The sequence below is a fragment of the Anser anser genome (assembly GCF_964211835.1).
Source record: "Anser anser genome assembly, chromosome: 3".
Classification (NCBI taxonomy): Eukaryota; Metazoa; Chordata; class Aves; order Anseriformes; family Anatidae; genus Anser; species Anser anser.
In genome coordinates, this window is record NC_139722.1 from 17923071 (window position 1) to 17937929 (window position 14859).

The following is a 14859-nucleotide window of genomic DNA, read 5'->3' on the forward strand; positions in this document are numbered from 1 at the left end:
CCCCAACTCTCTCAACCTTTCTTTAGAGGAGAGGTGCTCCAGTCCTCTGATCATTTTCCGTGACTATCTTTGGACCCACTCTAACAGATCCATGTCTCTGTTGTACTAGAAGCCTCAGAGATGGATGCAGAACTCTAAGTGGGGTCTCACAAGAGTGGAGTAATCAGCTCTTCTTTGGAGAATCACCTCCTTCAACCTACTGGCTATGCTTCTTTTGATGCAGCCCGCCATGTGATTGGCTTTCTGGGCTGCAAGCATCTATTGCTAGCTCATGTTTCATTTTCTACCAATATTGCTAGGTCCTTCTCCACAGGGCTGCTCTCAATCCATTCATCAACCAGTCTGTACGGATACGGGCAATTGCCACAACTCAGGTGCAGGAGCTTGCATTTTGTCTTGGCCTTCAAAAGTAAAACTGGCCTTCATGAATCCCAGCTCCCTGTGATAGGTGGGAAGGTCTGGCATAAGGAAGACGGCCTTGGTGGAAGAGGATCAGTTAGGAAACATTTAAACAAACTGAATATACACAAGTCCATGTGCCCTGATGAAATTCACCCATAAGTGCAATGGGAGCTGTCTGGTGTTATTGTGAGGGCACTTTTGATTATTTTTTTTAAGCCATGTCAACTAAAAGGGGTTCCTGAGGACTGAAAGAGAACAAAGACTGCTTCTGTCTTCAAGAACCAGGGGATCTGCAGAACCAGGGGGTTATCAGCCTAACCCTGATCCTTGGAAAGGTGAGAGCACAAATATTGTTGGAAAATATTTCCAAACATAGGAGAATAAGGTTATGGGGAGTTGTCAGCATGGATCTACAACAGCGAAATCATGTCTGACCAACCTGACTCAATGAAATGACTAACTCAAAGGACAAGGGAAAAGCAGTGGATGTTCTTTATCTTGACTTCAGCATGGCATGACACCTTGTCTCACAATATCATTGCTGACAAATATACAAAGTGCTAAATAGATAAGTGGACAGTGAGGTGAGGATATAAGAGACTTATCTGGGTCTCAGTGTGGTACACACTGCAGGAACAGAAAAAGGAAGCACTTGACCCTAGCAGCAAATGGTCTTGAAAAGTTATGGTGAGGTAGGAAAGAAAGGCCTTGAAAACAACAAGGTGCACAAGGCACTTTGACCAATTGTGATCAATAAAGATAAATTACTGTTTGGTAAGCTGCTAAACTGTTACAAGGCTTATGTTCTTTGAATATATTAAGTAACATAGCAACTTTTGCAGAAGGATTTAGAAGGAAGAGGCAGTACGTCCATTATTGCTGCATTAGCCCTTTGATAAATGTTTACTCTTGCAGGTGCACATGCTTAATGCTTACCTCTGCTAAGCAACGAAAGGTACTTTAACAAAGGAAGGACAACAGTAATCTCTCTTAGCATTTTCCTTCTGCTGTTGTAAGACTAATGTGTAGGGATGTGGTCACCCTTCACCCACAGAAGGAAATGCTCAGAAAAATGAGGAAAAGTGAAGCAGCAAAACTATATACAAAAGGGATTTGGAGGAAAAATGTACTTCTCAGTAGATGTAGCCAGAGGGAATAAAAAATATGTTTTCTGTGGCCTCAGTCACCTTCAGAGGTAAAACTCCATCTAAATTGCCCTCCACCTACATCTTTACAGTAAAAAGGAGAGCATTTGCCTCCCTCAAAGAGGATTATCTGTTAAAAGGATGGCCAAAGTGGTGGTTTCTTCTGCTTTCTCTCGCCAGTCAAATACTGTATCACACAGAAATAGTCATATTTTACTTGCAGGCTTCTAGAAAGTCTGGTTTTGCCTGTCTTGGGCAGCTCAGCTTTTCAAAGAGATGCTGAAATATCCATGAGACCCCAAAATGTAGGACTTGTGAGCAGAAGGCTTGGCATGTCAAAAAGTCTAAGAACAAAGCAGCCAACATCCTTTCTCCAGAGACAAAACACATTTTGTCTGTGACATGCTTAGTCTCCATCTGCTCAGGAGAGGGAAAGTTTCCCATATGGCACTGCAGTGGGCTAGTGAGTCACTCTATTGACTCACTCCACAAAATGCACAATTGAATGTTAAGTAACTTAAGTCAGCTTTAATGGGTACGGCATATGTATACTTCACGAATGCAAAATATATAAACTATTATTATGCCACCACTTATTGTGCTAATGATGGTACTACATTGATTACTAATAGATTTCTGTTTATTAATTGGAGTTATCACTCTGTGAATAACTTACACTTTGAATCACCAGTTTAGAATCAAAATTAGAAATGCATCCATTTCTCTCATATCACATTAAATTTTACATTTTTTTAATGTTGTTTTCAGTAATATATTGAGTCAAGCACATTAAGCAGCTGAAATATTATTACTGGTTTAGATCTGATACGAAAATTTGCTTTGCAGTTTTAGAGAAAAGGATTACTGACTCCCCACTAGTCTTATTCATATGTCGAAAGTGACCTATGTGTTTTAACAGAACACTAACTTTTAAATAAACTGTCAAGCTGGGTGCAGTTCATGAGGCAGGACAATTATGAGATGATCTACTGTTGTTGACTGCCACTTGGGTAATTTTACTGATCCATATGGGATGAATCCTTGGTTGTAACATCTTCCCTAACACCATGCTTGTAGCATGAAGGAGACTTATATACACGTTATATAGCTAATCAGGTTTTCATGGCATGAGAATGTGGGATTTCAGAAAAGGAGATGTGCCCAAGAAGCCATGACCTCTCCTGATGTCTGTGGTTGCTAAGTTTTTCTCAGTCTTGCAATGCCATCATGATCCCAGCTAAGGAAACTGCAGGTCAAGAGAAATTTGATGTAGTCTGTGAAAACTCTCAACAGATCCTACCTGACTCCAAAAGGTCCTTTTTTTCCTTTTTCCAAAGAAGCTACAGACACTGCTTCAAAGGGCAAAACCTGTCCCCATGACATTGTGATGGGCAGAGGCGTGCAGAGGGCTCTGTTGTTCACATTGGCTCAAAGCCATGAGACACTGCTGCAGGAAACAGCAGTGGGTTTGTGAGTTTGGGGTTGTGAGTCCAGCTGTGTGTAGTCAGTGCTTTACTCTAGGTCTTTAACAAAAATACGATTGCAGACTTGGGGCTGGGTCAGCATTTTGTGTATGGTTAGTTTGAGGTCCAGAAAAAAATCTGGTGTGATACAGCCAGTTTCAAAATACCTGCAGTATTTGAGAGGCTGGAGCCTTGAGGAATTGGAAGCAAATTGCTTTACCCCTGCCTCACAGGCTGATACTAAATATGGGAATTTAGCAAAAAGCAAAATTGTCCTTCCTTTTTTATTTTTTATTATTTTTTTTAATTAAATGACCACTTAAAGATGTTTTTTTTTTTTTGAGAGAGAGATGATTGAAAATGACATAGCTGCTGTGTTTGTCATTTAAAACACATTTTATTATTTATAAATGATTTTAAATAATTTAGATTAAAATATTTAATATTAAGCATATAATATAATATTAAACATTCCTATAGGCCTAGAGTGTGCACGATATGGATGTGTAATCCCCTTGGGCAATATTATAATGAATATTATGGGGATGTCATTTTTGTTTTCCAATTTATTTATTTATTTATTTAGCCCAGAAATGCATTTCTTTAATACCTGCATTATAACATTTGAAGTCTTTCTGATCTAAACTCAGAATTTTCTTTTATGTTTACAAATCAACAATATTGAGGCTTTCAACTTTTGACCTTTTCCATTTTTAGAAATAGTAGTAATATATATGTATATATACATAGAAATACTCCGAAGTGCAGAACAGATATAGTTATAAATGCACGTGTCATTCAAAAATGAAGAACTTGTACTTTGGCTCATAAACACGTTTAGTGATTCTTCCTTTGAAATAAATGTCATACACAATGTAGTTCTTACCAAAAAAAAAAAAAAAAAAGGGGCTTTGATGAACCACAAAGAGACAGGAAATGCAAACTTTTTTTTTTTTTTTAAAGGGTAATGGAAGGAAATGACAGAATGTGGTAGACAAAGTAATTTGATTCCTCCTTCCCCTTCCATGTGTGATTTACTACCTTTTTTTTTTTTTTTTAAAGTATCACATATGGGTGTTTTTCCTTAATTTAAGATCCATCTACAGATATTGTTGTCAGTGATGGATTCCCAGAAAGTCTTTGTTCAGAATACCTGACAGTCATCCTTAGATGACTTGGATCCTCCCTGGATTCAGAAGGATTTAGGGGGGCTCCAAAGTGCTGCTCAGCACTAGAAAACGCTTGCAATTTCATATCAATTTATGAAGTCAGAAAAACTGAATAAAACATTGAAATAATGAAAACTGTTTGATTCCCCAAATCCATCATATTCCACAAAGCTGTGAGAGTTCTATATTCATATTCTTAAAAATATAAAGTTATGGGACAGAGAAAATGAAATAAACTGACCCTTCCCCCTAACAACTCTAATCCCTTTTAAAGCCCATCTGTTTTTAACCTGCTTTCTCTCTCTGATTACAGATGGGTAGAGATAAAGGAGGATAGTGTTCCTCCAGCATCACGAAGGCTCATGCTTTGGTGACATTTAAGCCATGCAAAGTTATGAACAGAGCTTTAGAGAATTAAAGGGATATTAATGTTTGAAAGTTCTCTTTAAATCAGCATAACCTTTGCTTATGCTCTGATGATTTTGGGGTCTCTACATCTTATGGACCAGATATGAACGCTTTTTTTTTTTTTTTCCTGTGATTAATTGTTTGGCTGTTTTGTTTGTTTGGTTGGTTGGTTTGTTTTGTTTTTCTCCTCCTGGCTGGCTTCACATTTCTGATGTAGCAACCCTTGCTCTCCACTTAAAAAAAGAAAAAAAAATCAAACACCTGACCTACACTTTAGGAGGCCTGTTTGGTGGGAAGCGAGTGCTGGAAAATTTCAGCTTTCAAAACTGTAAAGATTCAGATTTATAGTCAGTCTGTTTATACTCTATCATATCATGTGTGGTAGCATAGGATATCAAAGCAAGAAAGCCTACGGGGGCTACCACTATTTCAAATGAAAAATAGTTCTTATGTATGGCATAATGCAGCACAGATGGAAAGTTGTGCTTTTCTGTTTTACTGTTTTTGTACATTACTCAGGCAATAAATACTGGACAAATCAAGCAGTCATTTCTAAGTCTCCACATAACCTATTTTACCAGTATCAGCTGCTATAGTTTTATATTCCCTAGAGAAAAGCTGCCTAGGTTCCCAAGTTTTATAAGTCATTTCAATGAGACCTCACAAATAAAAATGGATGGAAAATATAGCCTGGTTTTTAATAACCATAAGGTTAACTCTGCATTTTCACGTGACAGTCAAAGTTCTCACTAGTGCTCTGCAGCATTTTCATTCTTCAAAGCAGTGTTTATTTAATGGTTATTACTTGCTCATTTCATCTTTTTATATTTATTACATTTTGCATCTTTATTTCAAAGGCACTGCACAACAGGAATATGCAGTAACCATGCCACTTCTGGTCTGTGCTTCATAAATGGAGAAGTCAGGAAGGGTTTTCTAGCATCTGTGGCAGCAGATGAGCTCTGCCACTGGTTTGTTCAATGCTGCAGATTCCCAAAGCAAAGGTTTGCAAATCCAAATAGCTTAATAATTAAAACAGTACCTAGGAAGCAGGGGACACAGTTATGAGGGACACCTTCAGCCTTCTCTCTCATCCAAAATACCTAATGTGTCATCAGATGGGACAGTCTTCCTCCTTCTCTCCACTATCTTCACTTTGGATTAGAGGCCACAGACAAGGGACTAAATCGCTCAGTTGGTCAGCACCTGATTGGATCACTGGGCTGTTGCACTGGTAACATACAAGTTACAGTTTTTGTGGGTACTTGTCCATTGCTGAACTGAAAAAAAAAGAGCTGGAGATAAAAGAGAATTGCTTCTTTCTCTACACATTTTCTCTACAGTCACATCTGACTGTGGAAAAGCATTTCAAGTTAAGGGCTAAGATATCTTTCAGGAAAAAAACTGGCATCATCATAAACAAATGCTGAGCAAGATGCCTCTCTCTAGAATGAGACTACACCACACTTTGCACACCGGGGGAAACAGTAGTACCTACACCTCATCTGCCTCTTCTAAAGTAACCTGCCAATTAAATGCATATTTTCCACAATATGGAAAATGAACTTTCTCCAAACTTTTTAGTTCAAACTACATCAACCATATCCAGCAAGGACAAGTTTCCAAAATTTTTCTTCTTTGAAATACTGGGGATGGAGCTGTAATAACAAGAGGATAATAAAAATGAAAAGGCTAAAGAATCCCTCAGAAATATTTGTTTAAACACAAGAAATAATTACTTATAGGACTCTGCTGCAAGAATTTTTATGTAGGTTGGGGGAAAATATATATATAAATATTTGTAAAGAAAAAAAAAAAAGGCATACCATCTTTAGAGAGGATCTCAAGCAAGTTCTTTCATGACACAAGCTGGTCTCTGTCCACCTGGGGTTAGAAGAAAAATGCCCATTTAGCAGTTTTCATATCACTGCCAATTCTAGTAGTGAGGCCAGTTCTGGGGATGAGTATGAAAGGACTTTTTCAGCATCTGATTACAATCACTCCTCTAAAAATACTTTTTTTTTTTTAATTAATTTATTTATTGTGAGACAGAAAGTAGTTCTTATGTCATTGTTATATTCTGATGTAATAATGGAAACATTTTTTTAACCAACAGAACTTACAGTGACTCAGTTTGGAGTGGTCAAAGGATAAGTAATTGAATGTGTGTCTTTAGATTGTTTGCTTGTTAGCATGCTTTAAACAATAGATTTTAATTGTTTTCCCTACTTTCCAAACTTTGAATTCCTTTTGGAGTATTTTATTTTTCTTTCGTTTATGGATTTTTTTATATTTTTTTTAGAATGGTTGTATTTTTTTTTAATTGATTTCTATTATCTAAATTTTAAAACATTACAACCACAAGACAAAAAGTTCAGAAAATATAAATATATACATATATTCAGGAAAATGTGTTTTTATTTGTTTTTAGGAAGATAGACTGCAGGATTGTACTCTAGGTAATTTCATATCCAAGGCTGGGTGTATAAAACTGACCTTATTTAAAGCCAAAGAGCAGCCCATGGAGAATTAGACATGGCCACAATGGTTACAACTAAACTAATAAACTAAAAAAGGTCAGCACTTGGGCCTGAGCACTGTATGAATACAACCGTTCATACTGTGAAATTTTTGGCATGGTTTTGGTCTCAGCCAATTAGTGCTATCATGGGGACAATCTGAGAGCTGGCTCAGGCCAGGCAGTGTTCTCAGTGGGCAGTTTGAACTCAGCCCCTCTGTTTTGGGGAGGAAGGGTTATGAGAGTTAAGCTGTGTGGACACGAGCCCTTCTGTATTTTTTGTCCCCAGTAGCAGTGAAGCAGCACTGTCTGCTTTTATTTACTGGCATAAATTCAGTCAGTGGCAACAGGCGTGACTGTAGGTTTTGGGGAAGGAGGAGGCTGAGGTAACAAACGGCTGTACCAGGAAAACTTAATGCGCTCCAAGGTCCACTAAACCCACTGCTGGACTGAAGATAAAATGCCTGGCACTGCTCTGACCATGTAAAAATCCAGGAAATTCAGATACATTTCTTGTTCGAAGTTGGAGACACTTTGGAAAAGGTTCTGATTCCCCCGAGCAGAGGATTGATTTAGTCAGCTCATGTGGACTAAGACATTTTCAAACTTAGCTTTATATTCCCCTTTATTCCCTGTTTGAATCAGAGCATTACTGTTTTGGTTTAATTTAATTAGTGTAGAAGAGTGGTTTTATTATTGTGGTCTGCTATTTTTATCACAATACCAAAAAAAAAAAAAAAAAAGAATCAGTTATTGTTTCCAAGCTCCTGTAGTTTTTACAAGTGAAAAAACTATAAATGGTGTCTGACTTAAATACTTGACATGAATAAGGGAGTCTGAGGCCCTACCCAGTGAGGTATTGAGCAGCCTTGTGAAAGTTGGGCCAGATGGCTTCGTTAGGGATAAACAAAAAGAATGAAGAGAGAGCAAGCAGTAAGAACCATTTAAGGACTAGGGAGACAGGAGAGACTTTGACCTCTGGACCACCTCAGACTGAGGAAAAAAATATTTTTGTTGTCAGGAATCATTCTGAGACTCAGAAGAAGAAACAATCATGAGAGATACTCTTACCTAGGGCCTTACTATGCCTTTGTGGCTTTTTAAAGAGTTCTCACAATAAGATTTTTTTTTTTTTTTCCTTTCTGTGTTTCAGCTCCTTCTTTGGGAAAAAATCTGTTTCAGTCTCATCCTTACATCATCCTGCTCTAATGCATCCCAGCTGGAGGGACTTCCCCTTTATAATCATCATTTTCCCCAGCGTGAGGCAGATCTCCTACCCCTTCTTGACCTGCTCTTCTCCAGCTTCATATGAGATTGCAGCCAGCACAAACCTTGGGCACTCCTCAGTCCCCATGTTGATGCTATAAGACCTACCTTTTAAGAACCTCAAAGCCTCAGAACAGCAACAGATCTCTGAATTTCTTCATAAGTAAACACCAAAAAATGACAAGAAAAATTCTGCACAATGAATCAAATTCATTTTACTTCTAATTAATAGAACTATTCAGCACAGGCTGGTACAATTCCTCTCCTTCCAGTACTTAAATACCCCAGGTAAGGGCTTTGGGCAGCCATTTATATCCTCTCCAGCTCCAAACCTCGTTTTCAGAGAGGACACCTACAGCTGCTGCAGAGAACAATTCAAAGTTACTGCTTTGCATCCTTGCTTCTGTAGTTTAAGCAGAAAAGCCATAAGATAACGTTCAACAATATCCCGTTCAGCAGAGACCAGAATTTCCAGAATTACTTCTCACAATTCTGACTCCCAGACCTGAGCATTAGACTCTCTTGTGGCTTGTTTCAGCCCCTTCCATGTGTGGGTATAATGTTTTGCTGTTTGGAGGGGTAGTCCCACCAGAAGATCAGGGCAACTGCTACAAACCAGAGTGTAAGCTTTCTCTTGAGGATGAGGATGTGAATATCAGCCTTTTCTGATTTTATTTATTTATTTATTAAGCTATACAATAGTGACTCCTACAAATGTCTCATAATTTGGAATCAAAACATCTTCTCAAAAACAGACAGAAAATGCATCTGCATGCAGATCACCATTCTCTCAGGCGTGTTTTTCACTTGCTGGTGTAAAAATATATATATATATATATATATTCCCCCACTATTTCTTTGTGGAGGGTGAGGTATGAGCACAGCTGAGGAGAGTCAAGGATGCATCTAACTTAGGAACATGGGGCAGCATCAGTGCATCAGCTCACCCAAGTTTGTGATTATTGGTATATAAGCAAGCTACTGCAATGTGAGTGTATACATACATATACATGGCCAAACATTTCTCAGTAGCTCACGTATGATGTTTAAAAATCCATTTATGGCTAAGTTCTCGTAGGAGGATTTGTTGCTTGGCTAGAACAAAGAGTTAACCTGTGAACATCTCCACGTAGACACTCCTGTTGCGCTGTACAAAGCAGTGTCTTCCTTACACCTTACGTTGTTTACCTGTGTAGGGGAAGAGATGATTTTTTTTATTTTTTTTTTCCTGATACAGGAGTTGCAGTAAACTGGGTGGACAATGGAATAGCAGATGGGATCCACACTTAAAATTTGGCTAAATTTGGGGCTGTGAAAAAGGCTTAGATGGGCTTAGGGCATGGTTCATTCCCTGTAGCAGGGCTTGTGCCAATGTTGTTACTGCACTGCATGGTGGAAAATGCTGGAAATAAAAAGACAAATCTTTTGAAAAATGGTTTAATGGACTTGATGAGACAGAATGACAGACGGGCCAAGTACACACCATTATGATGGATAGGGATAGGCCAATGCTTGCTGACTGCCTGCAGGTCATTCCCAAATCAGTTAGAACAGCTGCAGAGGAAAAAAGAAAAAAGAGGGAAAAGAAAAAGAAAAAAAAAAAAACAGGTTAAAACAAAACAAAACAGATTTTCATCCATTGTAATCACTGCCTTTGCCAGGCTTAGCACTGGAGGCTGGCTTCCTGGAGTGAAAGAAGAAAGACTTCAGATTGCAGAAAGGAATATTAATAGGTGCAATAGATGAGTTTAAGAAAGAAAAAGGACTAAGATGAATATAACTTCCTTTTGGTGAGAACAGATGGATCATGGAATAGTCTGAGGAGTAACTAATGGGACATTGATGCTAAATTGAACAAAAGAGACAATTAGCAACTGAAGCAAAATCTGGGGAACGGTAAATAATAAGAGCAGGCCAGTTCTACAGAGCACTCAGAAGTTCATTATAAGTAGTACTTTAGCAACTCAAATTTTCATATACCCAAATACAAGGAAATGAGTCATGGTTATAGAACAAGACTCCATTTTAGCAATTGGCAACTCTGAGGACAATACAAGGTCACAGTAGTCAACCAACTGAATGCCTATGTCCACAACTATTAAGTGTGGAGAGAGCTCACAAGAACTTTTGAAATGGAAACAAGAAAAAATATGAAGAGCTAGTGGTGTGGCTCTCCTTGGCATTAACAAGAACGCTACTGTCAGTTCTGGCGTCTGTGTTAGAGGATATTAGAAAAGGGTGACAAGAGTTATGTTTTTCCTGAACATGTCTGATTCACATATTTTCAACCAGAGGGTGAAAAAGTTTGATTTGTTTAGTATATCCAAGGGAGGGACTTGAGGTTACTTGGTCACAATGTATAAGTACCAGCTTTGAGAAATTGTTTTCCAGTGAAGAAGGCTCTTAATTCCAACTGACAATTTAAAATTTAGTGACTGGAATTAACATGAACTTTTACATAAAAAAACACTTCTTACAGTAGTTAACTAGCTAGGCATTTCATTCATCACATAACGTCTTCATATAAAGACTGGATGGCTTTCTAAAGAACAGCTGCTGTATCTCAACCAGGAGTTATGGGCTTTATTCAGGTATTACCAAGCAACATTCTCCAGTCTGTTGTGTTGAAGGTCAGAGGTAACAGGGATAGCAATCATTTTTGGCCTTAAAACAGATCATCATATACACCAGGAAAGCTCCAAGTGCATTGCAAACATACAAGTGGTAGCAATTTCTAAGAATTCTCATCAAAATGTCAGTCCTGCATAATAAATATCTGCCCCCACCAGATTATAAGAATATTTGGAGGGCTTGTTTTCACTGTTTTGAACCTCAGAGATGCAGAAGGAGCATCCAGATTTAACTGGAATAGTTTTCTATTGAAAAGAAAGTGACCCGTGTTTTACCTGCACAGAATGACACAAGTTTTGTATCAAATACACTTCTCATATTATTGCATGAATACTTAGCCTAGCCCTTGCAGGTTCAGTCTTAAGTTGCAGTCTTAAAAACCTTTAGAGAGGGAGGAAAAAAAGAAAAAAAGGAAACTTGGATCTCTGTCCTTTGTATTTGGTTAGAAGGGAAACGCATTCTCTTGTCAATCCATCAAGAACCATGATTTACGCATTAGCTGTTAAACCAAGTAATGACATGAGTAGAGGTGATTATATACTTGCAGGTACCAAATGCTCATCATTAAATGTAAGGACATACCTGAGGAGCTGTGTAATCTAAATAGCACCAAGTCCCTATGACTATCCACCTGCCCTATTTCTTTCACATTTGATTTGATTTTATTTTTTTTAATAAAGCTCATGCCGGAGGTGCTACTTAAGAAGCTCAGAGAGGCAGGAGCTATGAGTTCCATCAGCTTTATAATAAATGGGTGCGTAAGAGGAAACCAGCCATAGGGCAAGCATTTGGAAGTGAGATATTGAGAACACCTGCTCCTCCCTCAGCACACTAGTGATTAAACATTTCACTTAGTGCATGAACTCAAATGTGTTATGTTAAACTGGGGTCAGAAGGCACAATGTAATTACGGGTGTTATTAATATTACAGAGGCCACAATGGATAGAAATCATATTGGACATGACTATGCGTGAGTGTAAAAGGGAGTAAATCTCCTTGGGGAAGGAATTATATTTTGGGTGGAGATGATAAAAAAAAAAAAAAAAATCCTATGAAAAAAATCCTATGTTAAATTTGCAGCCTTGATTCAAGACAGTAAATAGGTTTTGTTTGTTTGTTTCACAATCTTTCATCAATTATTAAAAATCTATTTCTAATTTAATCTTGGTTTCTATGGGCAAATAATAATGCCATGAGCCACTTTGCAATGGCTATTGTGAGAATGGCACTATAGCATGAGACACATCCTGCAAGAAATTTCACAAAATGTATATCACTTGGAATTTATTTATTTATTTTTTATACAAGATGAATATTATGCAGAAAATATTAGTATTTATAGGTATACTAAGATCTCAAAATAAATTAAAGTGTAGCAAAAAGTAACAACTAAGGGACTCCATAAATAAGGTTGGTAAGTACAGTTGCTCATAGTGCAACAGTAAAGCCAGCAATTCCTTACCAGAATATTTTATTAAAATTCAGAGACAGATAGAAAGTACATTTTTATTCTTCTACCCTTATTTATCTTGAACACAACAAAATTATAATACAGGACAGTTACCGTAAGGGGTGAGATGCCTCATTCCTTTTATCTTATAATCTGTTTCTGATTGTAATCAGTAGCAATTACTATACAGAAAGACAGGTATAAAACATGCGATATACTAGACCCCATCCTGAAAGGCTCAAGTCCTGAATCCTTCTATGCCTTACTTAAAAAGAAAGGATATTATGATTAATTGTGAAGTGTTGAGAAAAAGATTATTTTTTTTTTCTGATTCTTACCTAAGCTTGAATTTAAAAATTCCCTGTGGCAATGTGTCACCCAGTCTAATTGTATAATTTATATTAAATAAAAAATAAAAATAAAAAGGGAAATAAAATAATCTTGGTTTTGAAGCTTAGTCTTTTTTAATTATTTAAAAGGTCACTTGATTGTGTATTATAAGATAGGTTGTGATGCCTACAATCAATCTTTAATGTCTTGCTTTAACTTGATTAAAATTGTGTATGTTTACCTGTTTGCAATTGAAAATTTCCTTGCCATCTGTCTGCCACAGTTTGGTTTTCCAACAAAAATTTTCAGTTAAAATAGTGAAGTTTTTTTTTCTTCAGTGGAGAGAGAAAAATACCCTATATATTTTTATATTAATTTATCCATATGTCCTGTCAAACTGAAAACTCCAGTTATTGCTTGTCTATTGAGCAGGAACTGGAAAACTGGAAGGTTGTTGTCTTAACGTCAAAGGTGTGCCTGTATCCCTCCTATCATAATTATTTCAGGTGTGGTTGAGTTTTGAATTTCAAGTTTTAAACCAGTAATTCTTAGCTAACTCATGTTCTGTATAGCATACTGGATGAATTCTTAACATTCCATCCAGAATTAAGGAATTAAGTTGTACTACAAGGTCATAGTTGCAAAACCTCCCAATATACAGGAGTTATGCAATGCCAGAATGGAGATCACACATACAATTAACAGGCTCCTTGTGCTTACATAGTAGTCTTCAATTCTATAACAATCTATTTTTCTTTCTGGCAACATTTAAAACTTGCAGGAAAAGTAAATCAAAACAGAGTAAACATTTAGCTTGTCTTTTCATTCTTGCTAAGGTAAGCAAAGCCCTTTCGTATAAGTCCTTCTCTACAGTCTTCTCTCACATTCCCACCATATGAACTTTTTACCTGTTTCTCATACATATAATTGTGCTATCCTCACTAAAAAGAAAAAAAAAAGGAAAAAAAAATCATAAAATTCATATTGACAACAAATTTTACGCTAAAGAGTTTGTCAAATTAGTGTCCGTATTTTCCTCTGAACCAGAGGCAAAACTATTGACACCGAGATGCCCTTCTCTCCAGATTATGTAACAACTATCTTTTTAGATAACCTCTTAATCAACATTGTGTTGTTCTGACAAGAAATTCAAAGTAGGGTTTTATAGTTAATTTTGTCAAGAATTTAGCTGATACCACCAGTGTTCTACCACCATTAGACTGCTAGACTTTGCAATAAAATACAGAAATGTTAACCTATCGTGTACAATTAACATGTTCAAAAAAAGAAAATAAATTCACAGATTAATACACCTACCGCCACAAATCTGGCAATCCTCTAAATCAAATATATATTTTCTGACATTTAGTTGAGCTTTCAAATAATGCTGCATCTGTTCTTAGAGCCGTGACAACATCCAATTTACCACAACATAAAACAATAACAGCAACAATAACAAAAACAAACTCCCAGCAAGAGGACACTCCTCTGGAGAAATCCATTTTATTTTAGTGTTTCAATTTAGAATTAAATGCTCATATTAACGTATAAACCTATTTCTATGAAAGAAAAACTTCAACAACAGTACACACCTGTGTGTAGTATACCAGGACATAATGTTGAAGTCTACATAGAAAATAATCAAGTAATTTTAATTTACACTGAAAAATTATATCTTCAAAGCAATATTATTACAAATTTTCTTTCTACATTAAAAAACAAACAAGCAAATAAACAAACAAGAAACCACTCGTCTCTAAAATAATCATCACCAGAACTTCCAGTATAAATAGGTAGAAGTAACTTGTTCCTAAAATGTTGTCACCATACGTGGTTGAAAAATGAACTAGTATTCCTTTGAATGTTGGAGTGAATTCTCACAGAGGACAAATAAAGGGCTTCAATGCCCCTTTTCCAGTGGGTAAATATGTCTCAGAAAACATCCACCATTCCTGACCTCTCTGTCACGATCTTCTAGGGAGACTCACAGAAAGCATGGAAAGCACAGAAAGCAAGGCGATCTTGGAAGCTCAAATTCTTAGCTGGATAGTCTGTAAAAAGCCTTGGACTCAATAG

The 14859-nt window shown here is 36.9% G+C and overlaps 2 long non-coding RNA genes across 3 annotated transcripts in view; one reads left to right on the forward strand and one right to left on the reverse strand.

Moving 5' to 3' along the window:
- LOC310895965 overlaps window positions 1–3174 on the forward strand; it is a 46034-nt gene extending 42860 nt beyond the window's left edge. For both annotated transcript variants that reach the window (XR_014581075.1, XR_014581076.1), the window contains one exon: window positions 300–3174. This is a non-coding gene — a long non-coding RNA (uncharacterized lncRNA). The remainder of the gene's footprint in view (window positions 1–299) is intronic.
- Window positions 3175–3855: 681 nt separating this feature from the next.
- Window positions 3856–9632, reverse strand: LOC310895964. The gene is made up of 3 exons (XR_014581074.1): window positions 8480–9632; window positions 6414–6471; window positions 3856–5867 (listed from the first exon to the last, which is right to left on the reverse strand). It is a non-coding gene; the product is annotated as an uncharacterized lncRNA (long non-coding RNA).
- Window positions 9633–14859: the final 5227 nt, after the last annotated feature.